At 43.6% G+C, this 25,439-nt stretch overlaps 1 protein-coding gene across 1 annotated transcript in view; it reads left to right on the top strand.

Annotated features, from left to right (window-relative positions):
- The window catches only part of LOC306828572 (uncharacterized protein), a gene marked incomplete at its 3' end in the record, with an annotated part of 106,698 nt that overhangs the window by 61,174 nt on the left and 20,085 nt on the right, over positions 1 to 25,439 (top strand). The gene's annotated exons all lie outside the window — the stretch shown is intronic.

The raw sequence follows: 25,439 nt of genomic DNA, 5'->3' as shown, positions 1-25,439 counted from the left end.
CAATAAGACCGTGTTGTGTATTTTAGGAGGTTGTTTTATTTGTGGTTTGATTTCAGGGATGGCATTAACTGGAAATCAGTTAAGCAATATGAAACCACAATATTATCCAGAAGAAGAAGCCATGTCCAGTCCAATAACAAGAAAAGGACAGCCTGCACACTGACAATCAGAACACCTGGAGAGGCTCTTCAGAGGCATTTTAGTCACCTTCAAAAAGTGATTAAATGGGGTTACTTTAAAAGAATCGTGGATGTGTCTCATCTACTCTGTGTATATGTGCAACTGAATTTGCTTGTTATGCAACACTTCCAATTCAGCTTTTACCCAAAGATCCTCCTAGTCTGCTTTCTCCTTTGTTTCTCTTGTTCTTTTAACTTGGGCTTTCGTATGGTCGCCTTTTGTTCCCTCTGCACTCCTGTGTTTCACCGCTGAGAAACATTGCATCATGCCGATGCTCAGAGACATGAAATGGCATTATCCCACATCCCTGCGCCCCGTCCACCCAAAAGCAGCCTAAACTGTGATGTGGACCAGCAGTTAATCCTCTTTCCCTTTTTTTTTTGGAGCCAGTGGCGGGAGCTGCGGAGGAGCTGGGCGCAGAGATACGACCACGAGACGCTTTAGACACAAAGCGAGCGAGTGTGTGTTCACAATGAAGAGTTTGTCCATGTCGCTTAGTGTGTTTAAATGTTTCTTTGCTTGTCTGTGTGCCCTCCAAACACATTGACAAAGCCACAGTGTGGGTTTAAACTGGGCTGACAGTGACTGTGTGTGTGATCCATGCCTCCCACCTCAGTTGTCTTTACAACTTCACCTTTGTGGAGTGTATTCTCAAACACCCCCACCAAACCCTATTATCTCAACTCAGGTTTGCATCATGAGTGAGACAAATGCCCTGTGTGTGTGTGTTTGTTTGGTTGAGAAAGCTTGACATGGACATGGAAACCCTGGCCCATTGTCCTGAAAGCTGTAAAGTAGCCATCTTAAGGAAGAAGAGGAACTGAGACGCCAGAATAATAACTGGCAGTTTGCTGATGGTGGTGTGTTGTGTGGTCCAATTAAAGTCTTCATTGTTGTTTCTCCGAGGTGCAGCGGCTCTATGGAAAGCCGCAGTGTTTTGTCTTGAAATCAAAGATCAACTAGTTCATGTTGGCTATGTGAAACAGCAACAACAATGTTCCCCAATTATTTAACCTTGTTTTAGATGTTACACCTTTACAAAACTCTGACCAAGTTTCCATTGCTTTGGCAGCCCTATCGCTCCCTGACATCAACCATCCTGTAGTCACCAAGTAAACACGAGGCAAAATAAAAATGAAAAAACCTTCAATATTTGTGCCCTACCACATGGCCTTCAAAGGTCAAACAGCATTGACACCTTACACCGACCCAGGCTCCATTTATGAGAAGTTAATTCATTTCATGCGGGACAGAGAAGTTCATTAAGCTTTTTGATTTCTCTCACAGGAAGTAACAGCTGTCATTGTGATGTTCAAACCACTAATTAGTTGTGCTCCTTAGTAAAATCAATACTCTATGATGCTGTAAACTCTGCAATTATTCACCTCTGTCCATTTAAGGAGGGGGGGGGGGGGGCTATGTTTAGGTTCTACAATTTTCTACAACTCTTTCTACAACTTTTTTTTATTTATTAATATTCTCAACCCAAGTAAAATCTATGAACAGTAATTACTCTGTATCAGATAATGTGTATTATTCACAAATAAACTGCAAGCATGTGCTTCCTCCTTTCCTAGACCAGCAGGCTTTAGTGTGATTAGCGTGTGGCATCCTGCTCTGACAGGGGTTGACAATTTGTGAGAAAGGCCCAAAAACCTCTCTCGAGCAAACATGCCACACACAAACACATGCATGCACTTCCTCTCATTTCCCACGTGCTCCAGAGATCCGGCCACCAGTTGCTCAGTGTCTCTCTCTCTCTCTCTCTCTCTCTCTCTCTCTCTCCCTCTCTCTCTCTCTCTCTCTCTCTCTGGAGCGGCTGCATGCGACCCTCCACAGACGGTATCAGAGTAATTGACAGTGACTGGAAATATGCAGCATCATTGAGCCTCGACCCGTGTGACTAACAGGGTTAGAGCCTCCCCCCTTCGAGACCGACCCCTCCTCCGAAGCCAGTAGTGATATTCAATTTGTGTTAAAGCTCCTTTTGAGGGGCCCCCGAGGGTCCGATTTGATTAACATATTTTATGGCGAGGCCTTGGATGTGGCCGAGAGTGCTTCAGGCCCTGTATTAATAATAGTCAGAGCCCATTATGGCTGACTATGTGACGACAGAGACAGAGAGGTCTGACACTGGTTCTGAATGTGAGAGACTGGTTTTAATGGGACGGAGAGCCCTGATTTTTGTGAGTTTCTCTGACGTCCTCGGCTATGTCAGCTTGAGACTAATCAGAAGTGATTCATGTAATTGAGTCAAACCGCTGCACTGCATTGCATTTTCATTTACGCTTCTCTCCGTCACTTATCAGCGGAATGAACTGCCATGAAATAAATGGAGGGGAGACAATGGACGGCGTTTGTAAGGCCACTTTTCCCACAGTCCTATCTGCCATGGAAATGGACACACATTGACACAAGGACAAAGCAACAGACAGACGCACACTCGAATCCCGACTTCCGAGAGTGTCTACAGTAAGGACATTCCTGCGCTCCACACGCCTCGATCATTGTCTGCTGCAGCCGTGGAGCGAACAAAAGAGACGTCCTCTCGGCCTCCTCTGCCTCAATGCCACCAAGCAGTAAAATGTAACTATGTTACCCCATAAATGAGACTCTTCTCCGCTCAGTTTTTTATAGCTGGTTGATGGAATCTGTATGTATGAGGAGCCCTTTTCACTGTCTCCTGTAAAAAAAAAAACTGAAGTCGTTCTATAAATGCTTTCATGACACTGTTCATTTCAATGGGCTTGAACAAAGGAGACGCCCAATAAATCAATGCTTTTGTTTAAAAAAATATTCTCCCCAATATCGTTCAGCAGCAGCACGTCGTGTGATACTCATGCTGAAACTGTAAGACCTATAGAATCCTATGAGATAACCCCTTTTTTTGTCCTTGTCTTTTAATTTCCCTCACACGAAGACAGACGAATAGGCCGCCTCTGAATGGAGACTGTATAGGTTCTCATATATGGGGCGGTCAGGGAGAAATTGGCAAAAGCTTAAGTTTCGCCCGGGGCCTGTAATAGTTTGAAAGAATGTAAAGCCCATGACAAAAGCGACCACAAGGACCTACAGAGAACAGGTGGTCATCGCTGCATCCCCCCCCAGCCTCTGCCCACAGACATGAAATCAGCCGTGCGGGTTTAGATTTCATTGATAAAGACCCTGAGGTTTGTTTGCTCTTTATGTCTCCAAAGATGTGTGAAAAGATGCCGGACCTCTAACCCCTTCCCTGAGTCTCCCACCAGCAGCCTTAGGGCTGGGAACATGAGGTTAAGGATCCCAGCGCAAAGGAGAATCGTCTGTAGCTGCTTGTTTGGGAAGTACAGATTGGATATGTAGGTGGTGGACGAAGTCCTGTCTTCTGTTCTTCTTAATATCTGTAGAGCTGCTGGAGATCTTTAGGCTTGCTTGGTAGGAATGAATAAACAAACCCTTTCATTGAAAATTTTACATCATTTAATAATTCCTGGTACAATTAAAAAAAAACTTCTGAATTCCTTGAGTTAAACATTCAGCACTGTGATGTTGATCTGAAACCTTTTTTATTTTGTTGATGATTTCTTTAGAAATCCTATCCAAAGTTATACAAGGTAGTTATTGTTTGCTGTTTACTCTGGGATATGTTTGTTAAGCACCCTGCCATTGTCTTTGTTCTGAACCAACAACAGTGGAATAACAGTATTTCAATATTCAGTTATATGGAGGTTAATAATGTTTTGTATGTTGAAGCAGAAGCCTTAAAATGTATACTTGGTACATACACTTGAGTGCAGGTGGTGAAAATATGTGAATGCTGCACAGTGAGCAACCCTTAAAACAAGAGAGAAAAGAGATTTCAGGTGAAATGAATAAATAAGTGAATGCAGAAGAAATGACTTCCTTTGTGCACACGCACGCCAAGACAGGCAGGTCTGCCGTCAAGTAGGTGATGCAGTTTTAAACTGTGGTGTTTCTGACATCCAGCGTGTGTGTCTGTGGGTAACCATGTGTGTCTGTCTCCCTATCTGTTTCCATCTGTGCGTGTTTGTTGTGTGTGAGCGTTTTCACGTGTGGATGTGTGTGGTTGAGGGTTTCTTAACCAGAGGAGAATGATGACAGATGAGCGGAGGGGAGGGGGGAGTGCATGCTGGTTAATCGGGCAAAAGGTAGGGCTTCAGGTGTGTGTGTGTGTGTGTGTGTGTGTGTGTGTGTGTGTGTGTGTGTGTGTGTGTGTGTGTGTGTGCATTTGTGTGTGTGCATTTGTGTGTACTTGAGTTCTGCTTGAGTGAGCTTGAAGAATGCCCATGTGGATCCTGGCAGTGAAAGAAGGAGCTCCTTTCATCACGTGGAGCTTGGCGCCCCAAACCCCACCCCAATTTTTCCTGCTCTATCTTCCAGTGACCCCCCCCCCCCCCCCCCCCCCTCACTCCCCACCTCAATCTATCTGTCTGCACACTTCCTCCATCATTAACAGAAATCTTTTTTTCTTTTTTTTTTTGAATGCTTGCTTTCCAACTCATTCACAATCTGCCTCATCCTCCTTTCTACCTCTTTCTCCTGTCTCCCTCCTTTCAAACCTTTTCTCCCTCCCTAACTCTCCCCGCTCCCTCCCTCCCTCTCCTCTGTAGCGTGGGAGCTGTCAGTGGCATTTGCTCTAACACACACTCACAGCCCCGGCAGCAGGCAGGTCCCTGTGCTTTAGGGCATCGGCTAATTAGCCATAATGACTTCCATTTTGTCCTGGCCTTGCGTCATGACTTTGATGCCGTGATTGGGAGTGCTCATGGGGGAATTCTAGACAATTTTCCATGTCTGATTTGTTTGAAGGGGAGAGGTGGGTGTGATAACAATGATGTCAGGGCAAAATAAAAAAAAACTTTGTTAGTGTTTTCCTACTGTGTGATAAAGACTTTGTCCTTGTATGTTGAAAAGGGTAATTAGCTCTCACGCAGCGATTGTTTTCCTTCTCTGTTGTAAAGGAGTTCAAGGTGGGATTGTACAAGACGTCAGTCATGCACGTGACTTAAAAACAATGTCAAGCTTTCCTTTTTTTTCTTTTTATAGCATTTCATTTCTTTTATCTCTTGTTTGTCATTACATCACATAATAAAACAAAAAAAGTTTCAAAAAATGCAAAAAAAAAAAAAGAAGAAAAAAATCAACTCCTTATTTTATTCATCATCAGTACGTATACATACTTGCAGCACTGATGACACATATGAGCCTACACTCTGTCTACTAGTACCCAACCCTCGCTTTTCTGGCTAGTTTGACCCATTTTTGAAGGAATCTACTCTGTCAACCTTGGTTTATTTGGGCTCTTCATCTTGTTTTCCAATATTAGGGAAGAAATGAGTGAAAGCTTAAGTTAGAATATTAATTTTATGATGATTGTTGCATTGTTGGTCTGCCAGTGTGTGTAGCATAAAGAGACAGCCTGCCTCCAAAAAACACTACATACTCATTCATTTTCCACACACGCACTGGTAGAATTGGAAAAAATCGACTCCTGAACCTTCGGCTTTGGAAAATTCTACAGGTCAAAGAGTGACATTTGCACTAACCTACAGGCAACTTAAACACTTAAACTGTCCCTTTACCACCCTGCCTCTTCTGTTCCCCATGGATCTGGATGACTGGTAAACCCTTTGAATTTCCTCAACAGACGCTAATGCAGGAAAAGACAAACACACGTAAGCACAGGAATATACAAACAATTGAGGCGCTAATGGTGCTTGAAGCAGAGCACAGCACAGCTCTCCCTGGGGGAAAATATGAGAAGGAGACAGGGGTGAAAGGAAGGAGAGGCGGGAGGGAGCATCGGGTTCCCCCTCAGCATCTCTGAAATAGGTTTATCTCTGCCAGGGAGGTGTCTCTTTGTATCGCCACGCCAGGACTGAAGAGGGAGAGGATGAAGGCAACCAGGGAAGAGGGACAAGTACAGGCGGAGGGTAAGAGAAAAAGGAGAATTGGGCGGGAGGGAGGCTTCGCTGGGATTGGACCACCTGCGTCGCCTCCTTTGCTGTGAGATTATGCGGGCACACAAAGCGGTGCTGGGAGGAGGGCAGGGGCACCAGGGGAGCCCAGTGTCAGGAGAGTGAGCAGCGTGGAAAGTGGAGTTGGCGTGTGTGCCAGGGGTCTGCCACATACTGTACCACCATCCTCCACACATTCCCACCTCCCCAAACATGCCTCCCATATGGCTCAAGCCCCCTTTGATTCCTCTATTGCCCCTCCTGGTCTTCCTTTAGTCTCTCAGAACTATGCTTACATAGTGGCGATAGTATAGATTGATGACTGAAGATTGCTCATCATCTTAATTGGCCAAGTGTTTGCAAACATACAGTGACATTAACAGTTGATTTAATGTATTCCCAGTGTAGAAAAAACATGCAATTCATAAAAAGGACTACATGCTTGACTTAGTATAGAAACATCACATACTGTAAAGCTTCAAACTAAACTTGCAGAGATATAGGTTACATAACATAAGCATACATGAACATGCTTGATGGTATTGTTTTGAATTGATCGTGTGTGTGTTTATTTATAACATGTGTTTATATAACGTCGCTGTGAGTATTGTCTTGGTGGAATCAGTTTTGACATGGTTTCGAGTGATGTGTTTTGTTTTGCAAGACATTTTTCAAGTTCTGACAAATTAATGAATTATTTGCTATAGAATATATAAATACACATAACCTGTATTTGTGTTCATTTGTTAAGGGTTAAAGATAGGAAAAGTTTTTTTAGCAGGCAGCATTGGATCCATGGTGATAATTCCTACCTGCTTCTTGGTTCTAAGAGCAAATTGTCCCCAATTATTCTCTCTCCAGTCCTGATTGTCTGTTACAATCTGGATCTATTGTTATTAGTGGTAGATCTAAATCTGAGAGTGGTGGCTTTGATCAGATGATTAAGGTTGATATTTTATCAGACCCTCCTGGTGTATTTGGGAAAGAATCACACCCTCTTTTTGGTCGTGTTTCTTATATTGTCTCTATTTGAGGCACACTTTAGGTCTTGTGTTTTCCAGAAACTTGATGGAATACACAAGACCTTTTGAGTGCACCAAGGAGCCGGTTTTTGCAGCCTCAGGCTCATTGCTGTGCTGGATAAGGTAGAAAAATGTTGTCTAATCTGCAAATGTGATGAGTTTATCGGACAGGTTTCCTATGTTCAGAATGTTAAGATGAGTGAAAAGAGCAGTGGGGAGAGCACGACACCCTGGGGGTCGCCAGTGCTGATTGTCTGAAGTCTGAAGTCTTACCTGTTCAGTCCTGCTTGTAGGTTGTAAGGTGAGCCGGCTTAGTGAGCTTTAAGCTGAGAACCCTTTATATCTTCAAGTGCTTATTGTGCATCAATGTGCTAAACACACACAAAAACCCTTCAAATTTTTCTGAGCTACTGCGTCATAACCTTGATTGTTAAAAATGACAAGTTTACAGGCGTTAGTCATTCAGCACAGATTGAACACTAATTCTTAAATTGGAGCTGACAATATTTGAAACCACATGACAACATTAAAACAACTTAATAATTGGATGTTGCCCCCTTTTTCACAAACTGTTGGACAACATGATACATCCGCTATCATCTCTTTAAGAAATGTGTTTAATCTCAAAAACAAGGGGTTATAATGACATTCATGTGTTTTTTTGGATTTAGACTTTAAATAGAAGAGTATTCCGTCCGTGTGTTTGTCAGCATTTTATCAGTGCTGACTTTGAATTCCAAGAGCTGCAGGAGACTATTCCAACATGTATGTTTTCACAACTATGCACGAGTAGATAAACTCAGCTCTGAGGGTGAAGAGTTGCTGCATGTGTGCCTGCACATCCACTGGTGATTTTGACAACCTTTTGCTAAAACCACAGCTCCTTCACCGTCTTTTCCATTTTCATTTGTAAATCTCCTTGATCAGAGCTTTTCACTGATTTCACTGAGCGCGACTCACCTTACAATCTATTCATTCTATAGTATTTCTTATATGTTTAATGTGAGGTATTTCTTTTTGAGATCTTTTGAAAACAGAATGCCACCCGGAACAGATGCTCATCTCAGGTATAAATAACAGCCCTTAAGAGCAGCCTTAAAACACATATGTCCAAAACAATACATCATGCTGTTTTTGTTATTAGGGTTAGGGTTAGACAAAAGACAGAAGACAACCTGCATTGGTATTGCCCCTAAGATTTATAAACTCAGTCCTGATAACTGCAATACTGTCTGGTTACTTTGGTCCTATTTTATAAACATCTGTTTGATACTTTTTTGTTAAGTTCTGTGATTCATTGACAAGCTTTACTAAACAAGGAAATTGCACTGTTGGCAGAAAAGTTGTTAAGAACTGTCTTTCCAACTGGCTTTGTTGGTTTTGAAAGTTTGTTTTTTAATCACTTTCTTCATAGAACTACAATTCATCCATCACGGTTCTTAGTGAAGTTTATGCATTGTGGTTAAACTACCAAGGCCCCTCCTCCCGAGTGTAAGAGATAATCCCACAGCTGTGATTCTGGGTCTCCATGTGGATGTTACTGTCAATGATTGGTCAGCACCCATTGTTTCAGGCACTGTCATTGGTCAAGATTAATAGCTGTTTCTGGTTAATTATTCCAGGCCTTGGTATTACTCTGGAACTGAACCTCAGCTAACCCCCAACTCCTCCATCAACGTACAATGACTTCATTTGGACTTCCCCATTCACGAGGGCCAGCCCTTAAATCTAATAATTGTTGAGTTCCCTTTGTCTTTTTGCTGATGCAAGCTATTAGCAGAGCAGCATGAGCATCTTGGGCCAGGTCTGGGCCACGCCAGATTTGAAGAAGCTATTCTGTAAAAGTCTTGCCCCCCCCACCTCCCTTGTATTTTCTAAAGGGTCTCCAAGGAACCCGCAGACTTCAGCAAATTCTCAAGGTGAAGAAGGGAACAGAAACAGAGGGAGGACCAACCACAGAGACAACCTGTGCTTCTCAAGGGTTGCCTGAATGTTTTTTTTATTTTTTTTGGGGGGGGGGTGGGGGGGTGGGGTGTTATTGTGGCAAACTCTTTCACTCGCTTTCTTTTCTTCAAAGCGCTGGCGGAGCCCTGGCTTGGCGTGGGTCTGAGCTTGCACCCTACTAGCAAGAGCGCTGATGGCCACACTGATGTTCTAATCATAACCCAGTGGCAGCAGCTTTGTTGGTAGCGTTGGGAACACTGAGGACTGGCTTCCTGCTGCTCTCATTCCCCTTTTGTCCCACTGGAAGGTGCCACAACCAGGATTACAGACGGCCACATTAGAGGTCACCCCTAAAATCTATTCCTCCCTCTCTCTGGTGCTGTATGTAAGGGGACTTAAACATAATGTGTTCTCAATGTTAATTTAAACATTTAAATGCTCTCTTTTGCCAAAGGGACTCTCACTCAAAGGGCAAATGGTGAAGTGGTTGAACAATACAATGTGCGTGTGTGTGTGTAAAGATAAATGATTTATTATATTGATCAATAAAGTAGTCTAAACAAGATGACACCAAGATTTCATCATAAGACTTACCATTAAAATGTAGTTCTTAACATTAAAACATCGTTTTAATGTTTTGCAAATGCCAGCCTTTTAACCACATAAGCATTAAACATACATTAAACTTCCTGTGCACAGATCTCTTGGTAGAGACGCAAACACACACTCATGGATGATTTTTTTTTATAAATCCTGGATGATTGTGACAGATCAGAGGTCTCATTTGGAACACAAACATGTTTGTTATTTTCAGAACAGAATCTTGCAGATAAGATTTAAAGCAGCATTGCATTTCAGCGACTTCATTTTATTTCGGTACAGAAGCAACAGAAAGAACCGGTGACTGGAGAACCTCTGGTGAATACTACTGTTCTCCTCCCACACAGTCTCTTGTGTCTTTGCAGGTTCTCAAAGGAGTGACTTAAAAAATGTGGGGTGAAACATCCAATGATGACATTGTTACACTGTATTTGTCAAACTATGCGCTAAAAAGAGAAGACCGGATAACATGGTTCATTGTAGAAACATTGTTACAAAAAAGTGGAGGTTGATGTGTCTTTAGTTCTGCATTAGAGAGATTTGATTTATTATTATTATGATTTGAGTATATGGTTATTCTTAAAGCTATTGATTTTTTTTTTCTGTCCATTAATTTTATAAATTTGTATTCAGAAGAAAAGGAACACATCACAGTATGTTAACAATACATAAAATGCCTTCAAATAGAAAAGTATTCATCATAAAGTCAATATATTGTCATGGCTTGTGTTGGATTGCAACATGTTGTTGCAGTTTTCATGTGTCATCTCTTCTGTTGCTATCAGCTGTTGGAAAAAATGCACAGAACACAACATAAAGTAAATATCTTAATGTGAGTTTATCAGAGCTAAAAATCTCATTCATAAGCTTGACCACCTCGCATGTATGTATCAACAGTGTATATTCTAGTGTTTACTTTCTCAAATACAAAGCTTTGGTCTTTAAAGCTACATCTATATTACGAACATTCAGAGTTTTGACTAATGCACACTTCAAATAAATAATGTAGCCTTTGTAAAATTTCGACCTAGTTTTCAAACAGGTCCTCAGTGAAACGTGTGCCCAAGTGTCCCCTGTGACACTGTGTGTGTGATCCTGATGATGATCCTCAGGATGAGCCCACATAGCTCTACCCAGCACGCTCCCTCTCTCTCTCTCTCTCTCTCTCTCTCTCTCTCTCTCTCACACACATCTCTACCTTGCAGACCCCCAGCCATCATGTAATAAATGTTCAGCGCCATAATCAATTTGCAATGCTTGAGGAGCATCTTTCTTGATTTAGCCAATAAAAAAGGAAAAGAGAGAAGAGAAAAGGATGAGGCAGAACACAGAAGACAAGAAGGGCCCCCGTGAATGTGGCATGAACGCAAGGCGAAGAAGAGGGACAGGAGGGGGTCTATTAGAGAAAAGACTTCCCGTGGCGTAAATAGTATTCATGGATGACAGAGTGGTCATGGGGGATAGACGGGAGTCGTCTTCTCTGTGGCGCTCGAGCTGACTCATTCTCCGCCTGGCTTTTCTTCCTGACGTGGCTCGCAGAGGGGCTCCTTTGTGCCCTAGCAGCAGGTAGCGATGGAGTGGCAGGTCAACTCTCGGGCCAACATAGCTATCCCCTTCTCCCACTGACCCCTGCTGAGAGTTTCTCACTGCTAGAGTGAAAGCAGAATATTGAGCATTTGTGTTTGATGTAGGAGAAGGGAATTCAGAGTGAAATAAAATAAACCATTAACGATTTTTCTCTGGCACATATTCTTAGTTTGGGTGTTTATTAATCTAACATTGACCTGTTGAACTCATTTGATCAGTTTACCAATTGTTTACTTGAAAGCCATTTCTCTAGTAAAAAAACAAACAAAAACAATAAATTATTTCTTGAAAAAGAAAGAACAAATCACCGCACATCTTCGACCCAAGCAACTTCAGCTTCATACTGTATGTTTTCTTTCCCATTGTATGTTGTTTTTTCCGAGACTATTTTACTTTCTCTCTCCATAGTAACACGAACAGTTTTCCCAGTGGGTGGTTCTCTCGGCATCAAGGCTGCAAAATGGAGTTGCCCACATAACACTCGACCTAATCGAATAACAGCCCCAGCATGGCGCCCAGCGTGTGTGTTGTCCCCAGAGGGGAGCTTGACCGCAGGCTGCAGGTACCTTTCATTGCTGGCTAACAGGCCGGCTCCTTTCCTCAGCATCCTGCTGCTAGAAATTTGTCGGCCCCCTCTGGGTTTTCTTTCTGGGAGTGTCAGCTGCGGGGCCCCTGATGGGAGATTTGTTGATATGATAACTCGATTAGACTACAGGATGGATGACACGGTGGCAGCGAGCCCAGTCAGCCGCACACAGGGAGGTGCTGACTCTTCTCCTTAACCTCTCCTCAGGAGCCCAGCGTTCAGCACCTGCCCTCAGCTAATTAGCCTCACTGCACAGGATGGTGGCCGGAGGAGACGTTGAGGTCAGGTCCTTTTTAGATGTGAAGGATTGTGCAACCTGACATTGCCCTGCAGCGATTTAGCTTTCAGATATTCAAGGGACTTTCCTGCCTTGAAGCGGCAGAATTGCGACTCATGCCACTCAGGGAAGGCATCTGAAACATCCTAGGAGTCTTAATGTGTCCTCCATGGGCAAATTCAAAGCAGAAACAGACAGATGTCTTAAGTAAGTGGATAGAGTTGAGTTGGCTGTCATGTGAGTCACAGTCAAGTCATGTGTCATTGCTACTTTAAAGAAGGCTCAGTTTTTTGTTGCTCTCTCTGATGTGAAGGTTACTTAAATAAGGTGTGAAAGCATATTATTTATTCTTTGTCATTGATAATTGCATATACAGCACCGGAGTCATGTGATCCCTCCGAAAAGATGTCATCACTCTACAATGCAGTCGTCTACTCATTTCAACGACAATTCACAGGTGAAATCAGATGGTATAAAATCCTCTAGGGTTTCATTAGCTGGGAGCACGGGGGCCCGTAAAACCTTCTTCACATGTTTTCACCACTATTTGAACAGCCAAAAACACAATCTGATGCACAATACCTTCTCTGTACTCCAGGTTATTTGCTGCACGGTGCACTGGGGCCACTTAAGTCAATTAAGTTCACATCTCCACTTCGGCCAAACAAGGGATTGTGGCGATACGAGGAGCGCTAAAGACCAACAGGAGACTCCCCTTTCCAGCCCAGGCATTGAGGAGCAGCAAAAAGGACACCAAACAAAGGGCGGCCCCTCTGTGTCTCAATGACTCCTCTCTTTGTTGCCTTCTTGGGCCACATAAAGGAAGAGGGACGCTCTTGTTTGCCCAGGAGGTGGTTTAATGGCCCTGGGTAGAACAATGGTGCCACATTCAAGCCATCTAGTGGGGCTCATTATATGGGGCTGTCCCAAAGCGCAGGGTCCCTGGACGTTCCCACTGGAGCGCCTGGTGAATGGTGGCGATAGGCGGGGCGGGCCAGCGAGGGCATACAGAGGGGAGAATAGAGACCATTGAGGTGACAAGCAGGTTCCATCTGCCCTCAGTGCCTCCTCACCTTGCATCACGACAGCTAGGGGCCTCTGTGTGCACAAAGGGCAAATTTAGTGTGTCGGGGTGGCTTAAAACGCTCAGTTTAGAGGCGGCCATTGAGGGAAATATCAACACTGTAGACCACGCAATCCTGCATTCAGCCTATCCTGCCCCCTTCCCATTGACAGAGTTCCTTTTCCTTTCAGTCCTTTTCTCCTCTTAGGTCTATTCAAGTCCCACTTCTCTCATCTCCTAAACTCCTCAGTCCAGGCCATTTTTCCCATAACTTGCAAAGGGGCGGATGACAAGAATTAAGTTAGTTCTGGCCCGGCCCAAAGGTTTTGTCCTCTCTGAGCAGTGGCAGGTAACTGCGGCCATGACGAGACGGATCATCAATCACAGGCCAATCCTGTCTGGTGATGGGACACAGGCAGCACAGGACCCAGAGGTCTGCAAATGTTGGTGATAGTTTTTGGTCCATCACTAACTGTTTCAAGTAAAAGTTTCAAGTTGGTGAGATGAATAAAACTAACACAATGAGCATTTTTGAGTAGTGCGCTAAACAGGCTTTTTCTCTTTCTTTCTGGGGGCTTTTCAGCAGATTTAAGTGATTTCTAGATGCTCTTTTAAGAGCTTTCTCTTGAGGAGTATATGCTAACCTCATGTGACATAAAGGCCTGGCCTTTGATGACAACAGACTAGACCTGCTTTGTTTTAAAGGTTAACATAAGGGAATGGACCTCTAGACTATCTGAAGGATATCTTCAGAACGGACAAGAATGTGATTTGAGTAAGAGTGTTGCTAAAACTATGGCTAATTTAATGCCTCCATTTTATTATGGTTGGGTTTCTTTTTAAAAGCCTGTACTAATAAACGTTTTAATGGTTTAACCTCAGACATTTTCAGTGAACCAAGATCTGTAAGCTAGTCTGATATTCAAGCGTAATTACACAAGGTTTGATGTTACTCATAAAAAGATGCTGTTTTACACTCATTCACATGTGGAAACTGAGCACTTTGCCAGGGACACCCTGGTGGTAGTTAACGAGCAAAAATAAAGTTTTCTGTCATCATTTCACTTTTCAGATACAGTCCAGAGATGCAAACTGCTAACTTTGGCCGCTGATACCTGATGTGTTTTGGTGGACGGGCCTAAAGTTGTATGGAAAACTACTAAGCAATCAACTAACAGTCATATAATTACTGTTTATAAGACATACATCTTAAACTAGTCCAAAGCAATGTTATGTTTCTATCTCTGAAGAAACAAGCTCCTCTAAAACTTTCCACACATATGTACTCAGAGTTTAAAATTTAAAAAATATGTATAAAATGTTTCTTGTGCTTATGTTATGATTGAGTGAAAATAATGTAAGGTTGACCCTTGTATACCTCATGTTTTATGTTGCTTTTTCACATTGAATCTCGCTTTCAACCGAAGCACACTAATTGATCTCTCATCAGAGATTAAACATCTGTCCAGCAGTTACTCTCAAACACATCTGAAGTCTATTCAGCAGTGATTTTATTTCATGGCCCTTAACGATGAAAACAACTATTAAGCACTCTAAAATAATTTCTCAGGACCCTTCAGGTTAAGTTCATGGGAACGGCAATTGCAAAGGCTTCAACACAATCGTCCATGTCTAAGAGCATACATCTGAGCCTGAGAAACGTTCTGTCTTTGCAGCCTGTCTAAGAGACAAGGCCTCCATGGTCGCCACACCACTCCAAGCCTTATAGTCTCCAGGACCGAATCTCCCAGACACCCCGCTGAGATTCTGGCCGCAAGCTCTGGAGCTCCCACTGGGCAAACCCAGCAGGAGCTAAGGGCAGCGGGCAGGCTCCCCGGGGGGCAGATCGCGCCCATTTTGCACCAGACTTTTGTGTATCAGTCTGTATATGTGTTTGTTCAAAATTGTACATCTGTGCAAACTAACTTGGAAATAATTTTGTGTCTTTTGGGTGTAAGTATGTGTGTTCCTATGGGGCCTGATGAATGTAAATGGAAGTACGGCATTTTCCAGCAGATGTCTTTGCTCCCACAAGACTTAGCGGGGTGCCAGCAAGTCCTGCTGAGCCGCCACAGGAGGAACACACATCTCGCCACAGGGGAAGGCCATCAGCTCTAATGATGAGACATATCAGTCTTCCTCGCAGCCTGGCCTGACATGCCAGTGTGTCTTGTTCACGATTGCATATCCATGGCTAAAGAATGTACATGGTAGGGGTGCTTTATTAAGCCCAGTGGAACCTGTGTTCACTCTCAGCGGTAGAGAGCATTTAAGACTGTTCAGCGCTGTTGGGGCCGTTGACTCGCTTGGCAGGAGGTTGTGATCTTATTTCCTGCGCTTGGTTTCCCCGTGCAAGTGCAACACGTAATCTCAATCGATATTTAAATAAATGAAGAGTTGTCAAAGGATACAGGTTGCTTGCAGTTCTGTGTCAGGTGGTTCAAATAGAACTGTCGATTTGTTAGCAAAACATACAAGAGTAAAGAAGGATAAAAGAGCCATAAGTATTGATGTTTTAGTTTCAGAAAGCTCACAGAAAACGGGCATAACAATGTGGCAGGTGTATTTTAAAATCGCCTACGAAAGCAATGCAGTCTTCAAGCGCAGAATAGGGCTGTTTGGGGTTTTTTTTTTTTTCAGCAGCGATACCAGCATGTCTGTGCTCCATTCCAAAAAGGAGAGCGGGCCATCAGAGGTCACTCTGTTGAACAATCTGTATTTTGCCTTGCAAGCACACATCTCCCCCTCTTTGCTTTCAACATCTCCATCACTGGGAGCTATCCCCTGCCGCAGATTATATAATGACAAGCGTTTTACTTCTGGAGTAAAGCACATCAGAAAATGAAGCAAACATATCAGAGATGGAAGAGCAGGGAATAAAAAGACAGAGGCCCATGTGTGGTCATGAATGACTCCAGAGGTTGTTTTTGCATGAAAGGCTGCTTCTCTCTTTGTCTTTGTCTCCTTCTCTCTTTGCTCTTTCTTGCTTGCTGCATGGAGAACGAGTGGTGTGTTGCTTGCCTCCAGCCAGGAGGTAAAACTGAACTGCAGAGCCAAGCTGCCAAATGATGAAAGACTCTGGCATCCAGGGATGCTGTGAGCCTGGACCAAGAGCTCAGAGCAAGAGAAAATGCTCGCTTTTCAACTTAACACTTTTTTCCTACAACATTCTTCTCCTCTTGCTTTTTTTGGTGTCTGTTTTTGCCATCATCAGGGCAAGCATTTTTTCTTTTTCTTTTTTATGAACGTTTGCACTACAGCCTTGGAGCAAGAGCTCCTCGTGGGAGATGGCTGGCTGGATGGAAGTGGTGAGGAGGAGAAGGAGGAGGGCCACCGAATTGGCAGAGCATTGAGTATTTATGTAGGTGTGTTTGTATGTACGAGTTGTTGGGATGCAGTATCAGTGTGGGTGTGCAGTTTTGCCCTCAATGCTACCATTTCTCAAATCCCAGTTTTGAACAAATGGATTAAAATCATTTTTTGGCCCCAACTTTTTAAGTCTTAAATGTTCTGCATACTTTCATTAGCTTCATTAAGCCCATTCATAATGGGAGCTTGTGCATATAACTTTCCAAGAATACACTGGAGGCAACAAAGCTCAAAGATCATTCTTTCTATATATTAATCTCTGTAGGCTCTTATTCCCTGCGGAGTAGCCTGATACAGCCCCTTCATCTCGGGGCTCCTCAACTAAAAGATTGGCCAACCAAAAGTTTCCATGTTCAACAAAATAGTTTGGTTTACGCCAGCGTGTAGCCTACCTAACATACGGTATATTAAAACAACCTGGATTTTTATTCTGAAAAACAGTGACTATCCACTAACACGTGCGTGATACGGACTGAACAAAAGAATGAGGAAATGAAATGGAGTTGCTTGCTCTGAAAAGAGACAAAGAGAAACTTGGGGTTCCTTGAAGAAAATCTGCTCCTGACCTGGTTAGATTCACAGACTCAGTTACTGTACTAACTGACTCAGAGCTAAAGTTCTCGAGTTTGAGTCATCTCTCTTTCTGAAATGGAAAACCCAGAGTTTACCTCAATTGAGGGTCAACTGACTCAGTGTTTGCACTAAACATGCTTACAGTACTGAAATTGACCCTTGCTCAACAACCACCTACTATAATCAGTATTTCAACGTCTTCTTCAAGAAACTGAACCCAAATGACTCCGAAATGTAACAACAACACCTCATATACACCTTTTGTCAAATGTATTTACCCCCAGTACTTTTAATTTGAGATTTGACCTATAACAGCTAAGCGTAGAGGTGAATCTTAGCAGAGTGATGTGAGTGAGAAACAACACAATCACAGAAACCGGCACTAACACTAATTCAGAATGTGCCAATCACCACAGAGCAGTGAATTTAAAGAATAAATCATTTGACAACCCTACTAATGATTTGGTAGTTAATTGATGCCTAACACTTACATTTTCCTCTCTGCTATCATTTTATGATTGTGTACAAATTGGTTAATGATAACGTGAGATATAAAACCTTTTTAAGTTGTATTATGACAAGAATGACTAAATAAATATACCCCACCTCAAAGCAGTTCCATAATTGAGTGCACAGTTTTAAAATTTTAGAAGTCTAGCTTTAGCCTTGAAATCAGCAAAAAAAAAAAAAAAAGATTTTAACAGACATTTTGTAAAAACGCTGACCATTGAACTAAATGAACACACAAAAAAAGGAGGCTGCAATATTTTCTCAGGAAGAAGCTTTTGCTTTCCTACATTTTGATGTGAGAGGCAAAGCGGCCGAGCAGACACTTAGGGTTTGTTTGTTTGATAGAGAGTGTACACTGTGGCTGAATTTAACCACACACACAGAGGAATCTTCTGATTCTTAGGTCAGGCAGAGAGAGCCCTGCCAAGACTTTGGTTCCCCAACATAATCCTGTCTCAAACAGTGGGGGAATGTGATGCAAGGTGTCGGCAACACCATCAAGATTATATTTTTCAGTCTTTACTGTAAAGCTACTTCCTGCAAAATTCCAGCCAGGGGTGTAATCCTACACCTTACACCATTCCTTCTATTCATCACACTTCATTTTTCATCCCTTTGTGAAGAAGGGAAGCTGAGGAAACTGCAGGAAAGACTCAACTGTATTTGTGTGTGCAACAAAGAAAATGTCGCCGGCAACAGAGTCATAGAAAAGAACAAAGTTAACAGGCTGAGTGTGTGTGTGTGTGTGTGTGTGTGTGTGTGTACCTGTATAATATATGTGTGCTTATACCTGCCATTAAAATGCAGACACAGGACTTTACTTTGACTCAATCAGATATAGTCTCGCTTCATCAGCATGCGAGGCATACACTGTGTGTGTACGGAAGTGCGTGTGCGTGTGGTTGTTCAAAATCAGTCTCATATGTGGGGATGTGAGTGAGTCTGTGTGTTTGTGTTTGTGTGTGAATGAGTGTGTATTTTGGGGGTGTGGGGCTGTAACCCAGGCCTCTTTGCACCTCTATGTACAGATTTTCTTAAATTGGAGCCATGCTGCAGGAGATTTGAACTGCGCTGCAAAAAAAACCTCTTAAAGCCCTGTAACCATTCTCGTGAAGTATTTTTTTTCAACAAGTGTGCCATTTAGATTTATGGTTGTGTAGCTTTTGAAATTGAACAAGTAGGAATGTTTTCGTTTGTTGACGGGGAAAGCTGAAAATTGAAAGTAAATGTCAAAAGAGAGAGAGAAGACCAAATTCAACAATGGATGCGTGTTGGAGTTAAACTGGCAGTGCTGCAACCAGGACTCCACAAGTTGAGCTACTGGGGACTTAAGATTACATTTTTTTTGCAATAACTGGAAGTTGTGTTTCAGAAAGTTCATTACAGTCATCAGTCATACTTTGCATTGAAAACAAGTCATAATGTACTTCTATGCAAAGTTCCCTTGAGAAAGGCACTGTGAAGGGGAAACTCTTAATATCTCAGAAAGTTTCATGTGATCAGCTATTTGTCCGTGTATAAAGGTTGATTTATGGATTTAAGGTCATGCTGGTTGCTCTTGTGGTGTGCAGTGGAACTTATGTAACCACAACGTTAGGGCGAGTTTATGTCAAATGAGAAGTCTCTCATCTGTCTCCACAGCTTTCCTGTTGGCCTCAACTCACACTCATTATTTTTTTTTTCGTGAGTTAGATGGGGCTTGAGGATGTCAGGAGTGTTTGGTCAAATAATATGTTCATGGGATCCGGCAAGCAGTCAGTCACACAGCCAGCCTGCAGAGGCCAGGGAGGATCAGCGCAGTCCTTCATGTGTGGCGGATGTTTTCCACAAGCCGAACAGCCAGCTTGGCCCCAGCTGTCCAAACCGCAGTTCCTATGAAGAAGATGAGGAGGAGGTGAAGGGGGGAATAAAAGGGAAGGAGGAAGGAGGCTAAGGAGGGGGGCAGTGGGAAGGGTGGAGAGCTTGGCAAAGGTCAGACAGGCTGAGGCAGCCGAGAGTGTGGGAACTGTCCGGGAAGGCATGTGCGAAATGCTCCAAGACGAGGTATCATCTTACAGCCAGACAGCCTGAAGGAGCAGAGTGCTGTGTGCCTGCATATGGAAGTGTGTGTGCGCGTGTGTTTGTCCTCCCTCTGCATGCTAGTCAGTGTGTGTGCACATTTGTGAGACTTCTGTGACTCTTGGGAAAAAGATGGTGAGCATTTTTATATGGAAATTAAGGAACAAAAAATTGACTTGTCAAACGTACACACACACACAGATGTGAACATTCCTCATGTTGAATAGGGTTGTATTTGAGTGAGAGTCATGTCAACGCTAAAGACTGTGTCCAGAGGTATGTAGCACATGTGTGTAACATGATTTCATGTCAGGGAAACACTGGCAAGCTTTACTGCCCCTTCACTGAGAAATTAACCAGCTGCACCATTAATATTGTTGTGGTTTGGAGTAATGTTAGCGTGTGCTGCTACACTGTTTTATGAATTGCTGTGAAGGGTCTCAGTTAGAGTGCCACAAAGCTGCAGGAGTCAGATTCCCTCACGTTTAAGGGGGAAACTGTCACACGATGATCTGTGTTTGTCTGCAGATGCACTGATGGTTTTCATGAGACGCGGACGTCGTCAGCTGAACTTTAGTTGCTCTTGAAGATAGGATAGGAAGTTTCCACACACTCCAATGTACATGTACGCACACATTGGCAGTGGTGTTAAGTCTGGCGAGCCTGGCGAGGCTTCAGTGAGTGTTAGACTCACACACACCAAGCCAGTGAGGTGAAGTCTGTTCCTGCTGCGTTTCTGCCTCAACATGCAACCTTTACTCTACACCCCCCCCCCCCCCCCCCCCCCCCCCCCCCCACACACACACACACACACACACACACACACAAAAAAATGAAAAGAAAAGAAAAAGCACACACACACACACACCTAATGTCCTCTTCCTCATGGGCCAGATTACTATCCTAAGATCAGGCCTAAGACACTCAAACAAACAAACCCAAACATCAGTTGGATAGAATTTCATAAACCATTCTGACTTTCTGTATTTTACTGTCATAACAGTGTGTGTGTGTGTGTGTGTGTGTGTGTGTGTGTGTGTGTGTGTGTGTGTGTGTGTGTGTGCGTGTGTGTGCGTGTGTGTGCGTGCGTGTGTGTGTGTGTGTGCGTGCGTGCGTGCGTGCGTGTGTGTGTGTGTGTGTGTGTGTTGTTAACTCCCACCTTTGTCTGCTCCTCCTGCTCCAATCTTTCACAGGGCCAGGCCTTTGAAGTAGCATAATCCGGGTTATTTGCTTTCCCATGCTTGTGTCAGGTCCCGCTCTGAATTGACTGTGGAAAACACACTCTAGTCTACCGACCGCTCCCTCTGTCCCTGATTTATCCAAATAGGATGTGGCCGATAGGCGTATATAAAGCATGCTGAATGGTGGGTAAATATGATCTCACCGCCACTCTTTTTATCCACAAGGCAACACTCTCACTGTTGCTCAAAAACCTTTATGTGGCCTGACATCCATTCAGGGCTTGTTGCATTCAGCCCGGCTCAATGAGAGGTCCCTAAAGAGCGCCATGCTCACAATGTATCCAGTTCATTACAGTAAATAACAGTGGCAGCCGTTGCATTGTTTCCACATAAGAGTTGATTTAGCACACTTAAATCAGTAATTGTTTCAGACCAAGTGATGCTTCCTCTCTGGAAACTGAACACAGTGCCTGGTGCGTGGTGGCACACACAAAACCCCCCCCTTTTTTTTCAAACTCACGCACGCACACGCTCTGGCACAGTAGTGAAGGGACTGAGGAAGAGAACAAGTATGCAACTTGAGTAAGGGAGGTTTGAAGAGGTTATGAAGGGGGAAAGATGAGGCCGTATGTGTACTGCTGGGAAAGAGAAAGTTCTGTTGGTTAAAACTTGAATTCAGCCCATTAAGAAGGATATGTGTTGGTAGGATGTCTGCCGGTATCATAATATGAAAAAAAGCATCCATTATTCAGGTACTACTGGAATACATCTGTCTTCAGGTTTGAGTTGCATTCATGATATTTGTACACTACCGTTATACCTCACTTCACAAGTAACCCCTTTTGTGTGTGTTTCTCTGGTGGTTTCTCCGACAGCAAATCCCTCTCAGCGTAGCTCCACAGTGTTACACGCCAGTCATCCCTCTCCCACAGTCACGCGATGGCTGTCTGTGGGCGCCTGCCAAGGCCTTTGCGGCCTTTGCAAAACTGTGCAGCATTTTCCGTTCCCAGAGGCCGTCACAGCTCCAGCCCGGCACCAGCACACCGTGTTTATGTCCTGTGTAATTGCAGACCTCAGTCTGAGCGGGAGGCCAGCGTCTGTCAAAATAGGCATGTGTTCTCCTAAAGCAGGGCCTAAATCACAACAACTCCTGCAGCCAGTACACATTTCCCACAACCCCCTGCCTCGCTGGGCTGGAGGCCTCCAAGCCTCCTGACTTGATAAGGGGGAAATGAAACGGAAATTCCACGATGAGCCATACAACTAACTTCCATGCACACAAGAAAAAACTATCTACAGCAGTCTAATAAGTTACAACAATAACACACAAACACACGCTAACAGACACACACAAGTGTAACTTGCTCAAAAATCCAAACACATTATTTCTCTTTCACAGCCCCCAACCAGCCATGGGGCCCACGTATGGTCCCACACCTTGAGCAGGCAGCCGTGAAATGGGGCCCTGTCTGGGAATTGTTGGCAGGCCTGGTGGAAACCGTAAAAGGGTGGTCCTGGTTAGCTGGGATGACGCTAGCTAGCTCCGTCATCTCTGTGGAGTGTGCTTGACTTCTACTGCTGCTACTGCCCAGATGGCAAAAAAAAAACTGAAACATGTTGAAACAGCTCTGGGGCCAAGAACTGAAACAGAGGCAGTTTTCTTAGCCTCTTCCAGCTGTAAGCCAATAACAGCTTGATGAAACAAGTGTTTAACAGTGAGTTAATAAGTTGATCTGACCTCAGACAGCTCCTCATTCTCTCATTACAGTATCAGCAGCTATGACAACATTCGCTGACCTGCAGGTCACTCAACCCACTGACCTACTCTGACCACCACATACTTTTCTTGACCTCAAGCTCATCTCTCCCCTCCCACCATCTTTCTCTTCCCCTGTTGGGAACCAGAGGCAGATCAAGGAGTGGGTGGGATGATGGGTGGGGATGGTGACAGGAGAGCATAAGGAGAGGGGAAAATTCCTGAGTGCTTAAATCCCTTCACATCCACCCTGGAATCAGAGAATCCAGCTCACACACTCTGCCCACACAATCCCGGCCCCTGTGACACTCCAGGAATGCCGAAGTCTTTTTTTCTTCACTAATTTGGGTAATTACTGCAGCGGTCACGGTACTCAGAACAAAGACCATGACCCTGGGCGGTGCACAGTGACAGCCCGTGTAGCTGAGGCGGCGCACTGCTTTGTGCCGCCACAACCAGACCTGCCGACAAATTCATCACTGACTTCTCTAAAGAAGCCCATATTTAGTGGCTTTGATGCCTGCCAACGGTCATATTGTGTCACTTCAGGGTTACCTTGCATTCCCATGGACTGTGTTAAAATACTGCTTTGAAGGCAACATAAAGCCTAATAAAAGTTTCCAATCGATTATATGTTGTTTTTTTTAGCTCATGCATGACCAAAGTTTTCATCAATTGATCCCCAATCCATCTGGAAATCTGCTCATTAGAAGTTTAGATTTTATATTTGAAACCCAATATCCATTGAGGTTAATAGTTCCCCTCTAAAATAGGGACCTTACGACACTGATGTAACACTCTCTAACCTCTCAGTTATGTACAAAAGCAAAGGAAACACAAAGGAATCTATTGGAAACCCTGCAGCTGGATGTAGAAGGTTTGATAAATGAGTCCATAACTCTTGAGGCTCAGTTGTTTTGAATTGAAAATTAAGCTGAGTCAATCATATCCAATTTCACTGACATTGCCGTTTAAGTTATCACCCGTGAAGGTTGCTTTTAACAGTGTTGGTGTTGAATGGGACTGGAAGTACATTTTATACGTGTTTGTAGAATTAAGGTTAAAACAAAGTCGTTCACAGGTGCTGGACTTTGTTTTATCCACTTTAAGTGTTACTCTCTGAAGCTCAGTCAATTCTGTTGTTGCTTTTGCCTCCAGGTATGAACCTCTATAACAGACAGCTCTATCGCTTACATCTTTGCTGTGTCATCATGCACTGAACAAGCAATGCTGTTTTTTGTTGGTGTTTCTTCAGACAGCTGATGTTTTTCAAGCCAGTGAGACCAGTATCTGGATCAAATAGATTGAAATGTACAAAAGGACACTGACACTTGGCACATATATTACCAAACAATGAAAACATGAGCTAGGAGTTATCTTTTCCAGGGGAGCAAGTATGTGCCTGTCCCCGTTACTATTGATCAGGCTCCTTAACCTGGGTCTGTAGCCGGTCTGCTCTGTCACAGCAGAGAAAAGCATTTGAGATTGGAACCCAGATTATCTTTCTTCCCTGGTCAGGGTGCTGCAGGGTTGCACTCTGTGTCAGAGGTTGCAGTGCACTCTGATATCATCTTTACACCCAGTTGCACTGACGTAAACCTTATATTAGCCTTCACAACAGCCACCAATAACAATCTTCAAAGGCACTGGTGGTCATATGTCTGTAGTCCAGCTCAGGCTCATGCCCCCCCCCCCCCCAAAAAAAAAAAAAAACCTAAGCCCCTCCATGTGTGTGGAGTTCAGGTTGCAGTGTGTCCTGTAAAGATCTTATTTCACTGCAGGTGTTCTATCAACATGCTGACTGGTGCACTTTTGGACTCAGACTCTGGCTCTGTTAAACACCTGACTGGATGCAAAGAACCAGCCAGTGATTAGACTGCACGCGTGTGACGGAGCTTCTGCTGTGAGCACATCTCAGCCTTGTGGCCAGAGGTGTCATCCAGAGGATTCACTCAGACTCCTCCAGGGTCCTCCTCCCTCCTCCATCATCTCCTCCTCCTCTTCCCTTTTGTTCCCCTGTGCTTTTAATTGAAAATGTATTTATTGCAAGGCCAGAGGCTTCACTGGGGATACTGAGGCGCTGCATCTTATGAAGATGTGGCTGAGGTGAGGGCCGCAGGGTTTGGCTTCTCTTCAGCACCACCAACTCACCCACGCAGTCAATTTTTTTTATTCCTCTGTTTTTTGGAGGGGGGCTTCTCTTTTTGTTTACTGCTCCCTCGCGTTCTTTTGCCTGCTAACTCTTCTCTTTTTGCTTGTCCTTTCTCAGTCTTGCCTTTTATTTTTGCCCTCCTGTCTCTTTTATTCTTTGCCTCTCTTTATCAGACTTGATTGGGCGTGAATAAGGTCCATGTCAAATGCAAATGGCACAGCATGGATTGATAGAAGTCATGTGCTGCCAATAGCTATTTGCGCAAAGGAAAGCATTACCCATTTTAAATCCAACTTTATTCAATCTTCTTTAGACTTATCTGAAGTTTGTCCGTAAGAAAAATATGTGAACTCCATCAAAACACAGACAGACGATTGTCTTCTTTGTAATTTGCAAGAAATGAAAGTTTCTTCAAATATATTTAACTATTATTTGAGTTCTGCCTTTTTATTTGCCTATCTGCAATTTTATTCTTAAACCAGTTAGATAATTTATAAAGTAACCTGTTGTTTGGGGTGATATTGTTCCAGAAAAACTTGTATCTTGATTAAATGTCTCGTTTCACTACATTTTGCTTGCTACATTGCTATTTATACTAATTTCAAGCAATTCTTGGCTTTTCAT

Source organism: Symphodus melops, assembly GCF_947650265.1.
Source record: "Symphodus melops genome assembly, chromosome: 8".
In the NCBI taxonomy this organism is placed as follows: Eukaryota; Metazoa; Chordata; class Actinopteri; order Labriformes; family Labridae; genus Symphodus; species Symphodus melops.
The sequence above is the reverse complement of the archived record's forward strand: the minus strand, read 5'-3'. Positions and strand labels throughout refer to the sequence as shown.